This window comes from Lactuca saligna, chromosome 8 (assembly GCF_052625555.1).
Source record: "Lactuca saligna cultivar CGN05327 chromosome 8, ASM5262555v1, whole genome shotgun sequence".
Classification (NCBI taxonomy): domain Eukaryota; kingdom Viridiplantae; phylum Streptophyta; class Magnoliopsida; order Asterales; family Asteraceae; genus Lactuca; species Lactuca saligna.
Genome location: NC_136424.1, coordinates 162966265 through 162984293, shown reverse-complemented (window position 1 = coordinate 162984293; position 18029 = coordinate 162966265).

The window sequence follows — 18029 nt, the reverse complement described above, 5'->3', positions numbered from 1 at the left end:
CGGGATAACAGACTCGGGAGTAGTCTGGACTGGTGCTGAGGACTGTATAACGATATTACAGTCGGAGGTCAAGGACCTAGATATCGTGGTAGAAGGTGTGAGTAGGTTGCACTCCATTGTGTCGAACCGAAGGGTTCGAGGGTGACACAAGGACAAGATGCTTGGTTCCGCGTATGGTTGTGGTCATAGGCTATGGATGTAGTGGTGTTCTATCCTAGGGATGGCTGGACCATCATAGGTGTGCCTGGTTTTCTAGCCCGAGGCTGATTGGTCCAGGTACGATGTGGATGAATGTGATAGCTGGGTGTTCTAGAGGGTTGCTCGGAAGCTTTGAAATGTTTCATCATCCTAGCGCGGTAAGGGATTTGATCCAGGGAGGAAATGGTATGAGTTTCCATCGGTGCAAGTTAAGAGAAGTGGCGCCAGGTGGGCGAGAGATAGAGGGATGATGTTGGGTCAAGACCCGATGGTTTAGAATGGTATCCAATTTTCGTAAGTCGCGAATGAATACGTAAAACGAAAGGAAGGTAGTGTCTTCTGGTGGCACTTAGTTGATGAGTGTTGTTATCAGAGAAAGGAATCTGGTGGCTGGCTTGAAGCGGTTATCAGGACCCTGCAAGGGAAGAGATGGATTTTAGGGATTCGATAGCAGTGTTTGAAGGAATCTGGGTCGGTTGAGATCAGTGGATGCATTGTGGGAGTATCATCCAGAAATTTGTGTTTCCGCAGGATTCGAGGATGAATCCTAATTTAAGTGGGGGAGAATTGTAACATCCTGAATTTCAGATGTATGATTTAAGGGTTTAAAGTGAAGTAGGAACTCGACGAGTAGGTACGCTTACTCACTGAGTCGGAGCGGGATTCTGTCGCGGTTTAAGTGGCCAACTTGCCGAGTCAGCGGCTTGGACTCGACGAGTTGGTGCTGAAGAGAGAAAAACCCCAAGGGGTTCACCCTATTTAAAGGACTTTATGTCCTTCTCCTAGCCTCCTAATCCCCCTGAGATTTCTAGAAACCCTAATTTTCGTGTGAGACTTCATTGTTGAGGAGATTGGAGCTTGGAAGTGGAATTTGGTGGAAAGAGCTTGAGGAATTAGAGGCTAGCATCAAGGGGCTTGTGTGGATCTGGGATCTACATCTGTTTGGGAACATTTCAGAGGTAAGAAGCCATAACCTCAAGCTAATTTTCTTTGTTGTTCATCCTTGGTGGTTGATGTGGAGTTCTTTAGCTTGTTTGAGATCTATTTCAAGTTGGAGTTTAGATCTGAGGTTGCTACTCTAGATCTAGACTTATGATGGACTAGAATGTCATAAAGTTTCAGTCATTGAGTAATTGGGGAAGCCCCTTTGTCTAAAACCCAATCCCTAGTATATTTTGGGCCTATAGTGGTCCAACGTTATGTATGACTAGACCACTATCCCATAACCGACCTACCGGTCTCACGCAACCCTCCCATCCGTGAAACTTCCACCAACCCTGTAGCACTAGTGTATGCTAGTCATACATAACCCTGGACCCTATAGACTTTTGAATATCCAACCCTACCCTAAGCTCCCAATCATACAAGAACAGAACATAAGGCCAAATGAAACATTCTCAGGCTATAAGATCTTAATTATGTATAACCATGATGCATACACTAAATAACTACAACAATGATTTAAATTTCATACAAAGGAAGCCCTCGGCTTGCAGGCCTCATATAATCAGGCAATTCTATCATGCAATTCCTAAAGATCCCTAGCCTAGTACTAGCATGCTGTTCTAACATATCACATAATCAAATAACTTGTATGGTATTTTGGGGTCTACTTACTGGCTCTGGCTGATCGTACCCTCTGCATCCTTCTTTACTTATTTCGAAAAACCTTTTGAAAACCATTTTGAAAATCCCTCCTTGATTTGAGACTGGATTCACACGAATGTTCCTCCAATTCACACAAACGAAGGCTTTTATACCAACTTGTAACATCCATAAAATTTAAACCAAATTAAAACATTTTAATTCATTCAAAAACCATTAAGTTCATACATCTTGTTTTCAAAATAGTTTAAACATCAGAGTATCCACCAGAACCACATCAAATAAATCATAAAACATGAAGAGCGGTACGATCATGCCTTCGCCTTGCCACGATCTCCTGAAGTACTTGAAACAATACACTGAACTGTAAACCCGAAAGCTTAGTGAGTTACCTCCAAAATACCAACCACACATAAACATACTCATAACATATCACAAATATAACAACCATGTTCATCGGGTCTACTGTGTGACTGGTCCGCCCGCACCTGGCCTTCAGTCCACCTGGTCTACTCTCTGAGCCTCGGCACGTCTGGTCCACCATCTTGGGGCCTTCAGCCTATCCGGACCGCTCGCTGGGCCTTCGGAATATCCGGTCCGCCATTGGTATGTTGGCCTATAGCACAAAACAGGACCCGCCTCAACCCAACCCCCGTTAAACAACCATGTGCACATAAAACAAGTAATCACATAACAAAGCCTTAACCAGACAAACAGTCTAACAGGTCACATAGAATGTCAACATTCTAACCAGGATTCCAACCTAACCGGTCACTAGCATAACATTACCCTATATACCGGGTACCGACCTTAACCAGGTCACTAACATAACACCATCCTAAATACCAGGATGTAGATCTAGCAAAGCAATAACATAACAAATAATACTCGGATTTTCATCTGATAAAGGGTCAGCCTTGGTGCTGTAGACCCTGTCGATATAGTGAGGATAACTCACCTGCAATTTGCCGACTGAAGAGATAAGACCAAGCTACTCCGACCACTGACGCGAACTTCACCACAGAACACTACCAATGAACCAATTCCAAAATACCAAAATTACCAAAATACCCTTGGAAGTCAAACTGGTCAACTCTTGGTCAAAGTCAAAGTCCTCAATCAAAGTCAACCTTCCTGGTTGATTCTACTCGCCGAGTCAACCCGTCGACTCGTCAAGTTCCTATACTCAGATACTCCCATAACACGACTCAACTCGCCGAGTCGCCCCAAGACTCGTCGAGTCCAATGATCTCGGAATTCCATCCTATCCAACTCACAGAGTCACCAACTGACTCACTAATCCAAAGCTTTAACCAAAAGAGGTTAGGTTCTGCGACAAGACTCGCCGAGTCCAAGGCAATATTCAACAGACTCACCGAGTTGTTCTTCTAACTCGCCGAGTCCTTGCACATGTTCATACAACTCGTCGAGTACACCAATGTGACTCGCCAAGTCTCTCTATTTCTCAATCCATTCAGAGGGTTTTTGAGCCATGCAGGGGCTCCAATCCATAGATCCACTATTCTACAGTCTAACCCTCACATAAAGTTGCAAACTTTACGTGAAACCAAGGAGATATAGGCCCAAAACACACTAGGGCTTGGGTTTAAGACAAAGGGGCTTCACCAATAACTCTTAGACAGAAGCTTTATGAGATTTTGGACCCTCACAAGCCTAGATATGAAGTAGCAACCTCAGATCTAAACCTCTAACTCGAAATAGTTCTCAATCATACCAAAAACGCCCCAAATCTCAAATGATAATAGATCTAGATACAAAAGAGCTCAAGCAATAGATTATTACCTCCAATATATGCTCCAACTGAAGTAGATCCCAGATCTACATCACTCCTTTGCATCAAGCCTCTCGATCTTCAAGCCCCTTTACAAGATTTTCTCCTCCAAAGCTCTATTCTCTCTATTAATGGAGGCTCACTCGATTCTAGGGTTTCTGGATCTCAAAAGGGCAGCAAGGAGGCTGTGGGTGGGTTATAATGTGCTTCATTTAGAGCACAACCCCTGGGTTTAAGGCTTTCTCTCTTCATCACCAACTCGTCGAGTCCAAGCTGCCGACTCGGTGAGTTGGCCACTTAACCCGCGATAGAATCCCGCTTCGACTCGGCGAGTAAGCACGCCTACTTGTCGAGTCCCTTTCCTTGATTTAGACTTTAAGTCCTTCAATAACACCTCTAGAATTTGGGGTGTTACAACTATCTTCCACTTAAATTAGGCTTCACCCTCAAAGCCTACTGCAGTATATGCTTCAGAACAAACCCCCTCCCCTGCACTGCAGACTCCGATTTCTCAATCAACTCATGCTCTTATAAACCCTACTTCTGCATCTCTCTTAAAATGGCTTATTCTCACGTGGCATCCTTGCCATTACCCCAAGCCGACCATCGACCTTTCAACGCAATAGCACTACATATTAACCACGTATCATCCAATGATACCATACCTTCAAGTCAGGAACACACCTTCGCGCCCTGCGAACGCTAGATACCACAAACACCCACTGAGCTCTGCCAAGACACTAATCCTTCTTCCTTCGCCCAAAATTGGCGATAACCCTGATAACTTGCAGCCTGGAACGCATCCTGTTCCACCCTATGGTTCTATCCCTTACGCGCTGATAGGATACCGCATCGCTCAGCTCCCATAACCCATCAACCACACGTATCGCGTAACCACTCGTACCTGGCCCAATCAGCCTCGGGCTAGAATACCAACACACCAGTTCCAATCAATCATGGGGTCCGGTCATCCTCATGATGGAATACCCTAGATTGGAATACCTTCACATACATAACTCAAACCTACAACCATACTCGGAAATAAGGACCTTGTCCTTGCATTACCCTCGAACCCTTCGGTTCGACACAATGGAGTGCAACCCACTCACACCTCCCTATCACGATCTCTAGGTGCTTGACCTCCAATTGTAATATCCTTATACAGTCCTCAGCACCGGTCCAGACTACTCACGAGTCTATTATCCTGCTGACTCACCTTCCTCTGATCCAATCTCCAATATGGAACCACTATCCGCCTCCTCTTCCTAGGAGACTGAAAACATGCATCCGCATCATCCAACATTGCCACAACCTCAACGAGCATTCAAATCGTATGTACTTCATATATCTGGTACAACCCTAGTGCTTACTACCAATAACTAAAGCACTTTCGATCATCCATTGACTCTGCTGCCTTCCTTTAAGAGGATCCACACTCCTTCCGGAGCTACATACCTTTCCTTTCCAGGTAATCTACTCAACAACCCTTACCGCACCTATAAGTGCCATTGAGCTAAACTCCACTCTACACTATCCATGTAGAGCAACTGCTATTCTCGAATTCCCATATACTCCGAATCCGATCACATACTAACTAGGCCCATGCACGGCCTCTAACCAACTCCATCATCATGATCAATACCTGGGGCCATACCATATCGATTACTATTGCGTGGCGACATATTCACTTATTCTCCTCATACCGATCCACTAACACATACAGAGTCTTCAGCATGACTGGACCATCTTTCCACGCCTTCAGCCTATCTGGACCACTCTCAGAACCTTCAACATGTCTGGACCACCCTTCTGGGCCTTCATCATGTCTGGACCGTTCTCCGAGCCTTCAGCCTTACTGGACCACCCACTGGCCTTCAGTCTATCCGGACCGCTGAAAAATTGTTGTAAATCATCCTGAACCATTCTTCCCGGGAATCTCTCCCATGCAGTCTGTTCTATCCCTCTAGGGGTTCCGCACTCCGAATCCGTCCCTTGAATTTTTTTCCCCGGCCTAAACCCAAGCCTCGCATTGATCAACTACCTCATCTGAACCCATGGTCTTTTCCCTGCCCTACGTGTCTATCATATACGCTAAATAACCCGCATACCCGTGCTGCAATGATGCCGAGCCTTGGCAGCTAACAAAACCTTCAATATATCAATCCAAAAACCCTCAGAGTTGAGCACACCCTCGAGCAATACTCAAACTTAAGTCAATCATAACCAGGTTTCCAACCTGATTCCCCAAATTCTATTATCAACTACCGAGAAGACATGATACACATAATGGAGAGTTTTACCGAACCTCCAACTCACACAACCCTCAACCAAGTAGCAACTAGGGCCTCCATTCTCCCTATCAGGTTATGAAACTTATCCCCGTTTCAAAACCTCTCCCACTTTCGCATCGCGGGGTAACACTCCCCCACTTAGATTCGACTAAGCCTTCATAATCCATGAAAACTAGAGGATTCTTTATCCTTCTCACTTCCCGACGACCGATCCGAGGCCGACCAACTCGTTCCCACTAGTGTTCCATTACTAGCCCATCCCGAATGATCACACACCTCCAGGAACCATATGAGAACTTGCTGAAATCCAGATAACCCGTCCACCACTAATGCTTGAGCGACCCTACACTCATGTCCTGAAGGCCAAAAGATAAATGCTCCAACTAATACCTTGGCAACGAACCCCTTTCCGTTGGCACTTTCGTCCGTCAATCATGAACGGTTGGTAATACCACTGAGTCCCGACATTGCTGAATAACCATCCTGAGAAACCCTACCCGCGGACTTCCCACATAATACCCCTTTTTCTAAAGGTGTTCCAATAAACTTCCTGCTCTCAGGCTCTAGAATCAGGCTCTTCAGGGTTCACACCCTGACCCAATTATTAGCTCAAACGTCCATCACTAAAACAACCTCTACCCTAAACCGGGATACAACTACTCCCAAGACATAATCTACACTCCCAATGTGCAATAGATTGTACAATCAATCCTTACTGTCCGATGCAAGAGATCCAAGGCAAACCGGACTCCACATTTACTTATGCCAAATCGATGCACCCGTGCTTACCGATGCTGGAATAATGTTTCCAACCTCTGCAACCAACTGACCCCAAGCTGGAGAACAACCTGCCCACTCCCCCCTCCCCCCGGGTCACAAGTCTGCTCACTTTCTCGAGCTCGAAAAAAACTGAGAGGGCATAATCCGCTCCCTACCAAACGCTAATCCAATTCATCAATAAGTCGTTTCACTTCCAGCTGCAAAACCCCAACTAAACATAATCATCACTCCTTACCAGTATCCCTGAGCCCTTGGAGGTTCCGCTCCAACCTAACCTCCTCCCGTAGTGCTTAAAGTGGCTGGTGCTGGAGCCTGCACTGGTCTTGCAACAAACTATGGACAGTTTACCCTCAAGTGTCCAACCTGATGACAATGATAACAGATCCTCATATCCTGAGCCGGGACCGACTGGCGACAATCCCTTGCATAGTGCCCTTCATTCCCACACTTGCAGCACGCACCACCGGACCTACAAACTCCAACATGACCCTTCCCACACTTCTCTCAGGTGCGGCTGCTCTGACCTCTAACCCTAGAGTCAACGGTTTTGGACCGTTTTGGCGCCGACTGTGACTGCACCGGGACCTGCCTCTACTCTCGTAACTGCAACTCCATCTCTAACTCCCGCCGTCTGGTGGCCTCCTGCGGCTCTGTCAAGGTATCACACCTCTACGTGGATACAAACTTCCTGATGTCACTCTTGAGCATACTCAGATATCGGGACATCTGAGCCTGCTCCGAAGCAAACTCCGGGCAAAACATCGCCCTTGCAGTGAACATCCGGGTGATATCCGTCACCAAATCTGAATCCTGCTTCAGCTCCAGGAACTCCTGAGCCAACCTCTCTCTCTCTCTCTCTATCTCTTTCTATCACTCTCAACTCGTGGAACATAACGAGTGCTAAATATCTCTCGGAACTGATCCCAAGTAACCGTAGTCCGCTGCGCATCAGAATAAGATCCCATAGTCAACCTCCACCAATCCTTCGCCCCGAGCCTCAAAAGGTTCAGAGCATACCTCACCCTCTGATCCGCAGGGCATGAACATGAGAAAAAACAGCCCTCCACGTCTGACAACCATCTCATAGCAACGATCGGATTCTGAAATCCATCCAAAGTAGGGGGCTTCGTATTATCGAAGTCACGATAATGAAAACCTCGACCGGTTCCTCCCCCTGCCGCTATTACAGTCGCTGTAGCTACCGCAGCAGCCGCCTCCGTAAGAGGTGCATAACGCTCATCAAGGTACTCAACCATGGCGGTCTTGATCGATCCAAACATCTCCGACAACTCATCCCGGAACATAGCAGCAACCTCATCATGCAGGATCTCACGAATCCTGGCATCCAACTCATCTGTACTCATTTGACCAATGACCCAAGGTGGCACTGATCCATCCTGATCACCCTTTCTGGATCCCAATCTCGAACCGGATCCTGCCCTGAGACGTCTTGTAATCACCATAGATAAAATACACCACAAGATATTAGGCATTCCTCATAATAACCCCGAGAACTAGCTCCCAACAAAATCCTAGGGGTTCTGACTTCCTTGATATGCATATGAGTCCTGTGCTTTCAGTACTATGGGCCCATACTACCTTCCACACCTACCCATATTTGTATCAAGTATCACCACACCACCCTAAAAATAGCATATACATAACGAACACTCGATCCCACTCCTAGAGGAGCACCACTATCCCATAACCGACCTACCGGTCTCACGCAACCCTCCCATCCATGAAACTTCCACTAACCCTGCAACACTAGTGTATGCTAGTCATACATAACGCTGGGCCCGATAGACTTTCGAATATCCAATCCTACCCTAAGCTCCCAATCATACAAGAATAGAACATAAGGCCAAATCAAACATTCTCAGGCTATACGATCTTAATTATGTATAACCATGATGCATACACTAAATAACTACATTAATGATCTCAATTTCATACAAAGGAAACCCTAGGCTAGCAGGCACCATATAATCAGGCAATTATATCATGCAATTCCTGAAGATCCCTAGCCTAGTACTAGCATGCTGTTCTAACATATCACATAATCAAATAACTTGTATGGTATTTTGGGTCTACTTACTGGCTCTGGCTGATCGTACCCTCTGCATCCTCCTTTACTTATTTCAAAAAACCTTTTGAAAACCATTTTGAAAATCCCTCCTTGATTTGAGACTGGATTCACACGAATGTTCCTCCAATTCACTCAAACCAAGGCTCTGATAGCAACTTGTAACACCTATAAAATTTAAGCCAAATTAAAACATTTTAACTCATTCAAAAACCATTAAGTTCATACATCTTGTTTTCAAAATAGTTTAAACATCAGAGTATCCCCCAGAACCATATCACATAAATCATAAAACATGAGGAGCGGTACGATCACACGTTCGCCTTGCTACGATCTCCTGAAGTACCTGAATCAATACACTGAACTATAAGCCCAAAAGCTTAGTGAGTTACCCCCAAAATACCAACCACACATAAACATACTCATAACATATCACAAATAGAACAACCATGTTCATCGGGTCTACTGTGTGAGTGGTCCGCCCGCACCGGGCCTTCAGTCCACATGGTCCACTCTCCGAGCCTCGGCACGTCTGGTTCGCCCTCTTAGGGCCTTCAGCCTATCCGGACCGCTCGCTGGGCCTTTGGAATATTCGGTCCGCCCTGGGTATGTTGGCCTATAGCACAAAGCAGGACTCGCCTCCGCCCAACCCCTATCAAACAACCATGTGCACCTAAAACAATTAATCACATAACAAAGCCTTAACCAGACAAACAGTCTAACAGATCACATAGAATGTCAACATCCTAACTAGGATTCCGACCTAACCGGTCACTAGCATAACGTTACCCTATATACCGGGTTCCGACCTTAACCAGGTCACTAACATAACACCATACTAAATACTAGGATGCAGATCAAGCAAAGCAATAACATAACTAACAATACCTGGATTTCCATCCGATAAAGGGTCGGCCTTGGTGCCGTAGACCCTATCAATATAGTGAGGATAACTCACATGCAATTTACCGACTGAAGAGATTAGACCAAGCTGCTCCAACCATTAACGCAAACTTCACCATAGAACACTACCAAAGAACCAATTCCAAAAATACCAAAATTACCAAAATTCCCTTGGAAGTTAAACTAGTCAACTCTTGGTCAAAGTTAAAGTCCTCAGTCAAAGTCAACCTTCCTGGTTGATTCTACTCACCGAGTCAACCCTTCGACTCATCGAGTTCCTATACTCAGAAACTCCCACAACACGACTCAACTCGCCGAGTCTCCCCAAGACTCGTCGAGTCCAATGATCTCGGAATTCCATCCTGTCCAACTCACTGAGTCGCCAACCGACTCACTAATCCAAAGTGTTAACCAGAAGAGGTTGGGTTCTGCGACAAGACTCACCGAGTCCAAGAACAGACTCGCCGAGTCCAAGGCAATCTTTAACAGACTCGCCGAGTTGCTCTTCCAACTTGCCGAGTCCTTGCACATGTTCATATAACTCATCAAGTACACCCATGTGGCTAACCGAGTCTCTACAGTTCTTAATCCATACAGTGGCTTTTCGAGCCATGCAGGGGCTCCAATCCATAGATCCACTCTTCTACAGTCTAACCCTCACATAAATTTGCAAACTTTATGTGAAACCAAGGAGATATAGGCCCACAACACACTAGGGATTGGGTTTAAGACAAAGGGGCTTCACCAATAACTCTTAGATAGAAGCTTTATGACATTTTGGAACCTCACAAGCCTAGATCTGAAGTAGCAACCTCAGATCTAAGCCTATAACTCGAAATTGTTCTCAATCATACCAAAAATTCCCCAAATCTCAAATGATAATAGATCTAGATACAAAAGATCCCAAGCAATAGATTATTACCTCCAATATATGCTCCAACTGAAGTAGATCCCGGATCTACACCACTCCTTTGCAGCAAGCCTCTCGATCTTCAAGCCCCTTTCCAATATTTTCTCCTCCAAAGCTTTATTCTCTCTATTAATGGAGGCTCACTTGATTCTAGGGTTTATGGATCTCAAAAGGGTAGCAAGGAGGCTGAGGGTGGGTTATAATGTGCTTCATTTAGAGCACAACCCCCGGGTTTAGGGATTTCTCTCTTCAGCACCAACTCGTCGAGTCCAAGTCGCCGACTCGGCGAGTTGGCCACTTAACCCTCGACAGAATCCCGCTCCGACTCGACGAGTAAGCACGCTTACTCGTCGAGTCTCTTTCCTTGATTTCCACTTTAAGTCCTTCAATAGCACCTTTGGAATTTGGGGTGTTACACTAAAACTCTCGTCCGATTCTAGCAACATTATTATGGTATACCTTACATAAATTAAATATATATGACAATGAAAGTATTCAAGAAATTTTCTTGAATAATATTTAGTATGGCCATATCATATTGGTATCAAAATCTTCAATTCTAGACCATTGATTGCGAAAAAATGGAGGAACTAGGGTATTATTTGTTAGGATAGAATGGTATATTTCATTGAAAAGAAAAAAAAGATGATTGCTTTATTTAATGGAATGGATCATTCTTGAAGGGATACAATTCCTTCCATTTTATTAATTATCATTTCCTAAGCTTGGATTTTTACTGCTTTAAGTTCTGAATTGAATAAATATTTATTAACCGTTAACAACATTATTTGTTTAAAGTTTACAAGATTATTTATTAAAATACAACTAATAATGAACCAAGTAACTTTACTGAAGCATATGTAACATTAGAGCTTAAATAAAAGCACAACCCTTTACAAATAATGATAAAAACGAATAAGTAGTCAAATAGTTCTCAATGTGTATCCCAAAATGTCTTACCATACATATCTGATCTTAAGTATTTACCTAAAATTCAAGATGATCATGCACAAATATGTATCATTTACAACTCACTCAATCCTAAAATTGGATTCCCAAACAAATTTACACATTTACACATTTACACATACACACATACTACATATATGTATGTATGCATCACATTTTTATAAATGGATATACATATTATGTTTGTTCTAATTATGGTTAAACATCGTCTATAAACACCAAAAACGAATTATGATTGATCAATATATTGCAAACACCATCCTTTCCTGTTTAATATGTTAGTATATATGTATAACTTCTACCACTATAAGAAAAGTTCCTAATTTTGATGTATTGCGATAGAAAAAACTTCATTTAATTCAATAGGTATTTTGATGGACAAACATCAGACATAGTTATCTTTAGAATATTCATTAATTTTGTACCCACATGGGTGTCCAAGGAGAGAATCCATCCATAAGAGAGGTCTTAAGTTCAAGCATGGGCATCACCTTTCTTGCTCTAGGGACAATGTGATATCGAACATGGTAATCAGAAAAAATTTGTTGGGAGTGACGTTGATCATTGAAAATTGAGGGAAGGAAGATTGTGGTGGTTTAGGCAAGGCATGTACAAAGGAGGAAACTAACGGATGTTGCTAGGAAGGTGGAGATAGTCAAGGCAGATGGTGCTAGCACGAGAAAACATCGAGAAGGAAATGGAAAAAGACTGTGAGATTAGACTTGGAGGAGTTGTATGAGCTCATAAGCGAGGGTGTTGAGGCCTAGAGTCATCATAATGGAGTAATGTAAGATTTGTCTAGGTTCCAGTTTCTTTTTTCACTGTTTGGGTTGACATTTCGTACACCAAAGGTCATCCATTGTGGGCTAACATTACTTATGTCGGAGGTCATCACTGAGAGTAGTCTCCCCGCCCTTACCTCATTCATTTCATTGGTACTTAGGTATTGTTATTTATATAGGATTTACTAGTGGTATCCCCATATATCCATAGGTGTCCTATGAATAAGGAGGTGAGAATCCATAAGAGAGGTCACAAGTTCAAACCTAGGCATAACCTTCTTGCTTTAGTGGCATATATCTTTTTTATTTCTTTTTTACACCTTGGTTTTAAATAGATAAACAAATTTTGTTATGAAGGTAGAGACAGTCAAGGCTGGTGATGTGAGCATGACAGGACATCCAAGAAGGAAGTGAGAATAGAGTATGAAGTTAGACTTGAAGGAGTTGTATGAGCTCATAAACAAGGGTGTTAAGGCTTAAAGTCAGGGTAGTGGAGTAGTATAAGATTTGTCTACGTTTTGGTTTCTCTTTTCACTCTTTGGGCTGACATTTCTTACACCACGGGTCATCCATTGTGGGCTGACATTACTTATGTCAAAGGTCATCAATGAAAGCAATCTCCCTACCCTTTGGTGAAGGTTTAATTGTCTACATATTTCCTCCTCTTTACCTCATTCATTTCATTGGTACTTAGGTATTGTTTATATAGGATTTACTAGTGTTTTCCTCGCAAAGCTATAAGCATGCTATGAATAAGGAGGTGAGAATCCATAACAGATGTCACAAGTTCAAACCTAGGCATAATCTTCCTGATCCAATGGCGCATACCATTTTATTTCTTTTTTGCACCTTGTTTTAAAATAGATAAACAAATGTAGTCAGAAGGGTGGATGTAACATCCCAAAAATTCCAAACAAAAAAAATTCATTTTTAATTCATTTCAAAATATCCAGTAATCATGTTAAAACTGTTGGATTAAGTGTCTAAGCCCATACCTATAATTGGTATGTACTTGAATTGATAGTATCATAGTCCTTTTGGGTTGCCTTCATACTAGCAACTAAACACGATGACCTATTGAGAAAAAGGAAGAATTTATTATTTAGAATAATAAATTAATATAAATGATTTATTAATGTATTATGGAAATATAGATATCATGTTATTTAATTAATATTTAATCAGAAATTAATTTGGAATTAAGTTTGGGATTAAAGGAATTAATTAAAAGTGCATGGGCTATATAGCAATTTATTAATAGTTGTGGATTTGGGCTCTTGGACCACCCTAGAAGGGTTGGATGAAAACTTCTCGGGAAGCCCTAGAATTTTCGTCCAAGGCCTAAGGTATGGGAGTCCGTGGTCTGCTTAGGCCTTAAGCTAAGGAATTAGGGTTTCATCCTTAAAACCCTAGTTTTGGCTCTAAGCTACATCAACTATATAAGGAGCTATAACTCCTCTCGATTTCGGCCATGCACTCCTAACACTAAGAAGAGCCGAATTCTTGAAGCTTCTTCATCCCCTCTCATATCATCATCTTGCGTAGTGTGTTTGTGAGCCATTAGAGGTGTTACACTTGTGACACTTTCTCTCAAGTCCAAGATCCTCAATGAATTCATTATTATTACAATATAACAATTGAGGTATGTATTCTAAACCTAGTTTTTTTAATTTCGAAAATTATAGATGCCTCTTAAGGTGTCTTGTTTTGTGTTCAATACTTGTATGTTCAATAGAGAAAACATAGATCCAAACAATTTAGGGTTGCGTGCACACATAGGGATTGTTTGTTATGCTCAAAACCCATCTGTGGTATTAGAGACTTTGGTTTTGTTTTCAATTGAATATGATACAATTGGTTGAACTTGACAATTAGGGTTTATGGCAATTAAACCCTTAGGCCTTATGATTTTCGCAAATTAGGGTTTCCTAACCCTAGTTTTCGAAAATTAAGATTAGGGTTTTGACCCTTTCCTTTGGCCTACAAAATTCAAAAATTAGGGTTTATTAACCCTAGGGTTTTTCGAAAATAAGGCAAGGATTGAAAACATTGCCTTCCTCCCCAAGACATGCAAATTTCAAAAATTAGGGTTATGGGTAGGATTCTTATTTTTTGGTAATTATCTTCTTAATTGGTTAACTAGATAATTATATGATTTTATAATTATCCCTCCCATATTTTCGAAATTTAGTAGATAAGGATTAGGTTCAATTATTTTGATTAATTTAATGGATAATCCTCAAATGATTTAATAAATTACTTAAAGGTTTAATTAATAGATAATTATGAAATCAAAGTTTTTGAAATTTAAATTTAAATTAAAATTGTTTTTAATTTTCGAAATTTAAATATTTAAAAACTTGAGTATTTTGAAATGTTTAAAATACACCTTATACTATATATAAAATTAAAAGTTTAATATATACTATATGTATAAGACAAGTCAGTCGAACCGCTAGTACGCCTCATTCACGAAACCGATCTATAAGGGTGGGGGGTATAAGGAAACTACCTATAAAATGGTAGTTGAATGGGTGTCCACTCTTACCCACCGCTTCCTAGATTGGTAGAGGATCGTTAACTGAACGGGTTTGATAGGACACTTAATTCTCATTAATAAGTATAATGAAATAAATAAAGTAACTAAATGTTTTCAATAAATTCCCAATCTTAGTTACTTTAGGAAAAATATGAATTTGATGTTAATCCATGAAATTGCACATTGCACTTTGTATAAGTCGTTAGTGGAGCGTATGTGGTTAACCGGCACACTAATATGGACTAATAAAGGGTGGCAATGGTGTCTCATAAATTATCATTGATTAATGGAGCATGTGGCTAACCAACACATTAATTATGTGATAAATGACATCGAGAGTACCAAGATAATTTGCATAGCTATTCACACCTTGTTTGTGATCCTCGATATCCCGGTCACAAATGGAAATGGAATAATCGAGATTAAACATGTCATTGAATTTCAAAAGATATAGGAATTTCATTTAAAAACCTAATTCGTCCAAATTTCGTTTTTCGTGGTGAAATTGGTAAATCGTCATTTACCTACCTTTAAATAATTTTCAATTGGATTACGACATCCTTTTTATGAATTGTGAATTATTTAGTTAGATCCTAGCCTTAATATTTCATTTGGGGTGTTATATTAAGGATTTTTCTTATCTAATCAAAACTTGTCCTTCTTCTTTCCAGATGTCGACTTCCAACAATGCTTCTGGTTCCTCCTCCTCCAACAACTCCTCCAACAACTTCTTGCTCTTGGGCATCTACTCGAAAGTCACTTTTGATGGCACCAATTATAATGATTGGATGCGAAACATCAAGATGGCCCTACGCTTCAAGGACAATGAGTATGTGCTCGAAAAAGAGCTAGTCAAGATTGATGAAATAAAATCTACTCCTGAACAACTAGCTGAGTATAGGACGCACTGCAATGATGTTAACAAAGTGTTGTGCATCATGGTGACTACTATGACTCCTGAGATCCAAAGGTTCTATGAGGATTACTGGCCATACAAGACGAACAAGGACTTGATGGAAAAGTACCATCAACGAGCTCGTCAAGAAAAGTATGAAGTAGTAAAATCTCTCATTACCTGCAAGATGAAGGACGAAGAGTCTGTCATGGGCAACTTGCAACATATGCAGCGATATGTCGATCGCCTGTGAAAGCTCTTCGATGAGGAATTGGCTATTGACATAGTCTTGCACTCATTGCCTAGTTGTTATGATCAGTTCATCATGACTTATCATCGGAACAACCAAGAGACCACATTGGCTTAACTTCAAAACTTGTTGAGAATTGCTGAAAGTGGATGAAACATCCCAAAATACAAGCCAAAAAAATTTCGTTTTTAAAATCATTTATCAAACATAGATATCATTTCCATAGTGTAAAACCATAAAACATGTATCTCGAAAACTCATACAATCTGATAAACATATAGCAGTCTCATAATAAATATCAGAGTAAACTCCCAGGCTAATCAACTGTGTTGTGTGACATGCCATCAGCTCGAGCCCTTCCCTTTGCTAGCAGAAGTACCTGAAAACAAAACTGAAACTGTAAGCACGAAGCTTAGTGAGCTCCCCCAAACTACCACATACCATACAAAACTCATATAGTATATAACATAACTATGGGAATCTTCCCAACTGCATCGGGACAAATCCCAACATTGGCTTACCCGACATCGGAATCCTGTCCGGCATCGGGCTCACCCCGGCATCCGACTGCATCGGGCTTACCCCGACACATACACAACATAACATATATCATAAACACATAACATAATCATGTAAACTGCATCGGGCTTACCCCGACATCGGACCGAAGCCCGGAACACATAACACATAACACATAAACATGCATGAATCACAAAGACATCAAGCATACATAACTACTTCTCAGGACTGCCCCATCATCAGATCGAAGTCCGAAAACATATAAACTGCATTGGGCTTACCCCGACATACTACAAATACTTAAACGAGCCGACATTGTGGCCTTAGACCTGTTCCTACTGGAAGAGGACTCACCTCTCAAACTGGATGTTGAACTCGCGTATGAGTAATCTCTGCTTGCTGCTCCTACGACTCACAGGCTGAATCTTTTCAATAAAACTTAGTGAGAACACTGGGAATGCCACAAAGGGTAAATTGACTAAATTACCCTTTCTCATACTTTGAACTACCTCCAAGGACCAACTCCAACTAATCCTTCTAAGTTCACTATTGGCCCACTCAAGGCCTACAATTGGCCTAATTTTCTAAATTGGGCCTAACTCCTTATATGGGACCACATAAGCCCAAACATGCCCTTGGTCCAAAATCTAAATTCTGACGGCCTTACTGAGGCCCAATGGCTGACAAGTCCAACAATTGGCCCAAACCGAGGCCTAAAATGCAAAAGCCCAAATCTCCTGATTACGCGGGGCATACTCATCTGTATGCAACGCGTACTTGTGTAACATCCATAAATTTTACGCCAAATTTAAACTTTTCAATCATAATTAAAAACCCAAATAACATTGTTTACAAATAGTTTTCAAATCATTTTCCATCAGAGTGTCCCAAAAATGATAACATAAGGATGAGGAGCTGTAAGGTCATTCCTTCGCCTTTCCATGATCTCCTGACGTACCCAAAACAATAAACTGAAAACTGTAAGCTCGAGGGCTTAGTGAGCTACCCTTAAAATACCAATACCACACTGACAATACCATAACAATATTAATCAATCAATCAACATGCATACTAGGCCATCGGCCTGACTGGACCACCCTACTGGGCCTACAGTCTGCCTGAATCTATCACGAGCTTTCATTGTGACTGGTCCGCCATGTGTGCCTACAGTCTCCCCTGACCGCTCAAAGGGTATATTGGCCTTCAGCACAAAAGCAGGACCGCCTCAACCTATCCACAAGCAAATAACCATGTGCGCATACTATCATATACATGCATATACAAACATCAAACATATTTGTCACACTGATCATCAATCATAGAATTCTCCTGTAACTAGAGTATCGACCTAGCAGGTCACTAACACACCAATCCCTACGGATCATAAGAGCATAACATATTTTCTACCTTGATTCCGATCTAACATATCATAACCACATGCAACACACAATAACAATAACAGTTAAAGGGCCGGACTTGGTGCCATAGACCCTATCGATATAGTGAGGAT